Genomic DNA, 7,468 nt, shown 5'->3' on the forward strand with positions numbered 1-7,468 from the left:
TGTCCTGTTAGATTGTCATAGTGTCTCATATCGTATGAGCAGCATTTAGTTTAGCGATGTGTTAAACTACAACACTCTTTCACTGTTAATTTTTAACGTTTACGTGGTCCACAAATTGTTACAGTTGTACTGGCATACATAGCACCCACTTGGCTACCCTCTCTAGTAGGAGGTCCTTTTCCTTTTGTACGAAGAAGCAAAATAACATTTAAGTCTGCCACTTTTGTGAAGATGACACTGCGGCATTCATGCATGTAGTTGACAAATAGTTCTTCATTATATGGTCAAGGTCTTGGTAAAATTATGTAAGCTAAGTAAGGGCTGCCAGGTTATATCCAAACTGCAAGTTTGAGCCATCACTGACAGATTTAGAAAAGTGAGGAACATATATATAATATATATATATACTATGATATATATATATATATATATATTATATATATATATATATACACATATACATGCTATCTTAGAAAAAAAGATGTAATTTAAACATTTTGCTTAACAAGCTATTCCATAGGCGTACCATTAGCACTTGCGCATTATGGACAGTGAGAATGAAAAGAGACAATATGATACAGTCAAACCTCATTATAACAAACTCATACCTGCCATGAAAATAAATTTGTTATATCCGAAAATTCGTTATAAACATTTATTCGTAACACTGTATCTGTGACAAGACTATTCTCCACTTCATTATAACCGATAATTCGTTGTATCGAGGTTTGAGTATATACGCACGTACCACTACTCCGTTACAACTTAAGAAAAAAATGTCAGCTCTGCCCACAGCCAGAATTTGCATAAATGTTCCCTCAAAGGACACTTGTTCATTTTCGTGACGTCGAGTACTTCTCAGGTGTTTAGGGCAATTGACTTTCCCATACAGGCAAGCGTTTGTGTCGCTGGTTTTAGGTGGGAAACTTGAACATCCTGGCCAAATGTACCGCTTTAGGTAGCAACGACGAACGTTTAACTCTTTGCATGCATAGTAGTAATGTTAGCTGAGAAAAAGGACTTACGGTTCGAGTGGAAAAGAGCTAGCATGACTGTCTTTCACAGGTGCAGGGCAGGGGCACCTTGGTTTTGTGAGAGGGACTGAAATTTTTACTTGGGTTGTAGCTGTGAATAACTGGCAACAATTTCAAGAAATCGTTAACTGTTTTTATACAAGGCAAGGTGAGTGCTGCGTACATTGCAAAGTAAAAAAATTGAAAGTCCCTTTAGCTAATGCTAAGTAAAGCATAGGTGAAAGCACAGGCAAAAGCGCACAGGCAAAAGCGCACAGGCAAAAGCTTTGATGTTCTCTGTCGATTGCATTGTTCCTGTTGTCTTATGACGGAATCACTTGGTTACATGACTTTTGGCACAGTTCATGTTCACACCGACGCTGGATGCCGGATTCGTTTTTTACTCATGAGACACGTGCATTTTCTTTTTAAGGTAAAAGCTGTAAAAAGAAAACATCTTTGCTGTGTGAATATTCTACTCCATTGGTGGGTTACCAGCAATGAAAGCAATTTTTTTTTTTTTTTGACAGCCCACTTGATGCCACACAGCTATTTGCGCACGTCTTTTTCACATCTCTTGTACATACAAGTGAGTAGGCTGATTGCTCCAATACACACAAGTTGACCGGTATTGTGTGCAAATGAAGAGCGTTTCAACAATGTTCTACTGTAATTAGCTATTTACACATCTGTTTCTCCCTGACGCCATTGCAAAATCTGACATATTTTCGCGAAAGTGAACAGCCGTTTGCTTCAGAAAGCGGAAACAGTTTCTGTCGCAACACTATCTGTTTTTTTTTTTTTGCTTTTGAGCATTGATGGCAAAAATGGTTCGTAGTACCTTTCACACTGTTCTTTAAATGCTGGCTTTGGTGATAAGTGGGATCATGCTTCCTTGTGAAATGCCGATGCCCTTTCCAGCCGTTTTTTTTATTCCAATGTATCGCATTTTAATTACTATTTCCAATGCTGGCTGAGCATGTGATGTTTTTGTGTGTATGGATGGAGACTAGTGGCAAATGTGTTATTTGAATGATTTGTGCATTTTGTTCGTGTTAAAGATGACCAAGCACTTGGGCATTGAATTTGTAGCAACGTTAATTAGCACGGGCTGTGTTAAATGTTTTTTTATGAATGTTTAAATACTCCTCGCTACAGAAGGTTTTGAGCACTGGATCTTGAAGTGAATGACATTCATATAAACATTTTATTTAATATGCAAAGTACTGTAGACCATAACAACATTGTTTTTTTCTGCAGGAGTCCACTAAAAACATTTATGTATATAGTACTTTAATTGCAAATTTATTTTTTATGCATTCACCAGGTGGTATTTTTGTATTGCAACCTCATTTGGGCTACAACTATATTTTACCTCTCATTGGACAAATGTAAAAACTCTTCTTTGAAGATGTTTGTCATTAAAAAAAACATTTTTATTTTCGTGGACATGTCACCTTGTTATGGTCTGTACTTTCGAAAGTTATTGTTTTCCACTGCTGTTGTATCACCCTTTGCTTGTTCGTACTACTATCAAAATCGACACAATTGGTCAGTTTTTACGAATTACGTGCTCCAAAATGTTTTTGTGGTCAGGTGTACGTGTCTGAAATCTAAACAGCCCTTCTCGTTACACAGCATGGCGAATTGCACATTCAAGCAAACACCTACAAGACATTTTGACTTGCTGCTTGCTTATGAATCTGAGATTTTATAGCTAACCCAACTTTATTAACTAATCTAATTATAGCTCACTCTTTGCTGGTGATGTATTCTTAAAATGCAGTGCCAACAGCTTGCGCAGGTTGGCATTATAAAAAATCTAAATTAAATCGAGGGTTCAAAAAGCGTGAGAACATTTTGGTAAGTCAATTGGGATTGCATTTGGCTTATTTGCCATGATAATAGGTATTTCGTCATACAATGGACAGGCCATCAACTAATCGTGAATGCAGTTGGATACAATATAAATTGTAAAATGCAATCCATAAACCAGAGGTCACAAACACATGGCCCACAGACCTCTCACTAGTGGCCCTGCCAGTGCATGACTTGGTCTCATATTTTTTTTTCTTAGTATGTTCATGAGCTACACAGAGATGACTGGTCTCAAGCATTTTTTTTTCGTGAGGCACCCCATGTAGCCACCATGTGTTAAAACATAACTGTGGAACAAAAACTCTATTTCAGAATTGGCGTCCACATTTCAGTCATTCTGGATAGCAGTATCGATGTTTCTCGGAACCTGACGCCAAATTCCCTTCAGGAATGGCCTATTTATGAGATATGGGAAAAGCCTTCTTCCAAGTGGCAACTTCAGCTGAAATTTTGTTCAAACTGTCCCTACTCCCCTCCCCTTCGCTTCTACATACTTCGCTGTCCTGGCCCTTGCGGGAGACTAAATTTTGCGATTGCGTCCCGCTAGCTGAGGGGGGTTTGAGACCTCTGCCATAGATGGATTCCCGATTCTAGCGGGCCATTATTAACAAAACATGACCTATGGAAGCTGTTTACTTGAATGTGTAACATGCTGCACATTTTGCCCTCCTTTATTTCACTTTTATTCTGAATATTTTCTTAGAATTGATCTTGTATTTTCTTACATACTGCAATCTTTTAAATATTGTTTTCCAGTGGTAGAGTTCTTGAATATGAAAGTTTCTCAGATATGTTTGTTGCTGGTACTGTATGAGTTTTTTTTAATACTTGAATGCATTGCAACCAAGCAGCAAATAATGGCATGCATGATCAGAAAGAATGTAATTGAATTAGTCCACAGCTTATATAGAAGACTATCTTGTATGTTAAAGTAGTAGACCCTAAATGTTCCTTCCAGCATTTTCTTGTAATAGAACATTTGCTTATAATGAATGTTGGATATTGCTTGGGTTTTTATTGTGCTGCTTGAAAAGCTGTTGTGCTTTGATTGTACCGGGGCACAAATACTGTTTTAATACTTTGGATCAGCTTTTAAAAACCATGCTCTGGCACTTACTTAGAAAGATTCTGCTTAATGGTCATCTTTTTCTGCAGTCTTTGGGCATTTTCCATTGGCATTCATTCCTGCGCCTTGAACATATAGCTAAAATGTGTTTTGTTCTTCAATTTATTTATGGGGAGGCCCCTGATTGTTCCCAGGAAAATTTATCATAACTAAGTAAACTATACACGATTATCATGTAAGCATATTCGTATGCTCAGTGAAGATACAAAAGTTCCCGAGTGAATTATGCTATTTCAGCTAAGACTGATAGTATATTGGCCCTTTCTTTTCAATGGAATGGAAAGGACAAGCTGTTAGACACATGGCTTTTGTGGCTTCCAGAATGTGAGGTAGTGGTTTTTCACTTGTATGCTATGGCATTTTTTTCTCCTCCATATCAATGTGAGCACTGTATTTTAAGCACTTATGAATAAGTATTGAAAATTGTTAAGCTGAAATTCGTCACCCTTCTAGGTTATTTTAACTTTGGTAATTTTTTCCAGGTGACGGTGTTTTACCCTATCATTTAAAAGAGTACTGACACGATTTTGAGACATCGCAAAAGAGACATTTTTCGTTTCCTTAGTATGCAGCGTCAACGCTCTCCACACACCGGAGCCAGACAACATGTATAAAATATTTTGCTTTGATTTTAAAGTTTTTGTCGCTGAGCATCTGCAAGCCAGCCCTACTGCAATGGACATTATCCCGAGGAGTCAACACAGTTCCCCTGAGTTTGCATGCTCTGCGTCCTGCATGCAGCCTAAATCGCAGAAATCACTGTCAGGGTCACCGGCCGACAATTCACTCATCCTCGTTTACGTGCGCCACGAGCAGATGACAGATTTGCCGCTAGTACGTCGCGAGTTGCTGTCTCCCCATGACGTCACACTGCAATGACACGTCATAGAGAAGCCGCCCCCTCGATATCGAAACCAAAAGTGTTTTTTTTTTAAGATACCGGTAACAAAAACATATTAGATGCATTCCCAGGCACCTCAATACTCGTTTTAGGTTTCTCGACACCAGTATTTGTATTTAGAGCAATATTCTGAAAATTTTAAAAATTCGTGTCAGTACTCCTTTAATGTATAGATGCAGTGTTGTATGTCAATATTCATTTGGGAAATACGTATCTCTTAAGAATTAGAATTTCTCTTATTCTGAAGTGAGAAGCACCTTCAGTATTTTGAAACGCATGTTTTGTTATAACTTAGTCCTTGACAGATGGGAACTTGGGTGGGAAAATTGTTAGTTTGGAAAAACCACACAATCGCAGTCATCTTATTATACATATGTAACTTAGTTGTGGCATGTGTGGATAAAATGGCAAAGTGTAGGGACCATAGGAGTTCTTTGTATTGCCTGTTGTTTTACTTATAGGGCCCAAATATTCTTTTCTGAAGATTTTAAAATGTGATAGGTGTCCCGAGTGCAGTTCTGATTTTTTTTTCCTTTATTGGGATGGTAAAGGCATTTCTCTAGGCCATACTATGGGAAACTACATATTGTGGACCGAAGCTGTGACCAAAGTAAGGCACAATTTCTGAAGCTTTGAACTGTGTTTTGGTTTGACATCCTTTTTGTACGATAAAGAGTGAAGGTTTAAATAAAAACAGCCTTTGAAACTGTTCCTTGGCCTTTGCTACTTTTCTTCTACCGGTTACATTTGCTTGACAATGCAATTTTGTGTGGAATAGCTACTTGAGCCTACATACTAGAGAAACTTTTCCTCCAAATAAGTGGTAAGCTGGGCTAGTTGGTATGGATCCATGGTAAAGAACAGCACGAAATAAAAATGACAGACAAAAGGAAGAACACGGGGCGAACGCTACTTTCTTCTACCGGTCGCTTAGAGTTTTGGTGAGAAATGTTCGAAAAATCAACCTCATGAAAAAGAAGACAATAGAAAAATTCAAGATTTGCAAAAGTGAAATGAGAGGTGATATGTCCAAACAAGATGGCGGCGCAGCGAAATGCTGTGCACACAATCAGACGCTTCTCTGCGTGTTCAATGGAGCTACGTTCAATTTTTGTGCATTTGAACACGAAAGGAGTTAAAAAAGATACAAATTAAGTTTGTTTTGCTTATGTTTCTCTTGTCTGTGCGAGGTGGCGTCTCGTCGCACAGACGTCATCCAGACTCGTTCTATTACTAGGACGACTGGAGCTCGATGCTGTCTTCTAAGCTGACATGTAGACTGTCTACGATGTTGGCCGGAATTGGAACACAGCTTTTAATTGAGAAGATAGCTCGGGCCGCGGCCTCTGCCATCGCGACCAGCCGTAGCTGATCGTCGAGGTTGGCAGCTGGCCAAGGATCTCTTCCGAAAGCTCGTTAGTGTGGTGAAGGTTCCAGGAGGGACGGGGGGAGGGGCGGGTTAATAGGGATTTTTAAGGCGAAAGCCTTCGATGCCTCATCAAACGCGAAAATTGACCGGCGTACCGCGTCGGCATCCCACGTCGGCGGCGTCAACACGAGCGATGCAAAAGATCACCACGTGATGCCGTGATATGTTGACGGCATCATGACGTCACAAATCGCAAAAATGTGTGGCGTCATCATGACGTCACTGTGACGGCACATAACGTGCCCTCAACGTGACGTCACTGTGACGCCACATAACTTACCGTCATCATGACCTCACTGTGACTTCATCACATGACGTCATTGCTTATAGTCAAAGGTGGGACGATCCCAGAATCAATGCAAAACAAGGTGAAGTACAGAACGCTTACAATGCCTCGGATGCTCGAGGCCTTGCAAGACCACGTAGTTGCGGAAAGCTTTCGGAGGGGGTCGCGGGATGTTCAGTACATTGACTTAGAAGGAATAAATGAGTGAAGCTTGCACTAAGCCGCACATATTGCTTGAAACAGTGAAACTGCGATTCTTAAGACTAAATTGGTTGCTTTTAGGTTCTTGCTAGGCTTTAGCTTCCATCGCTTCGGGATCTTCTCGAAGCCGCCGTTGCCTAGTATTCTCTCGTACGTACTCGGGGTCTTCGGCTCGCCGCCGTCGCTTCGCAGCCATTTGTTGTTGGGCTTGCAAACTAAAAATACCTTGGCTAAAAATGCTGAAAAAGTCAACTTTATCAAAACGCGAGCAAAACTTCAAAAAAAAAAAAATTGAAGATCTCGAAAGGTTTTATTGCCTCACCTTCTTGGTAAAAGAAATGCCCCCAAGATTTCTTTTATGAAATTTCGACGAAACTTTGGACAATACAGTGAGTGAGTGAGTAAAAACTTTATTTAATGACCAAGGTATTTCAGTTTGTGGCTTTGTGGTTAGGCGGCCACGAGCCCCTGGGCCCTGGCGGCATCTACTGCTCTCTCGATAACCCTGGCCTGCAGGTAAGAGCTGCGCAGCACAGCCTCCTGCAGTTCAGTATTATTTACCTCCTGATATGGTCTACTGCTGCGCATGACCACGTAATGTGAAATAAATCTCCTCAATTGCTTGCACTGCTTT

Source organism: Rhipicephalus sanguineus, chromosome 8 (genome assembly GCF_013339695.2).
Source record: "Rhipicephalus sanguineus isolate Rsan-2018 chromosome 8, BIME_Rsan_1.4, whole genome shotgun sequence".
Taxonomy (NCBI): domain Eukaryota; kingdom Metazoa; phylum Arthropoda; class Arachnida; order Ixodida; family Ixodidae; genus Rhipicephalus; species Rhipicephalus sanguineus.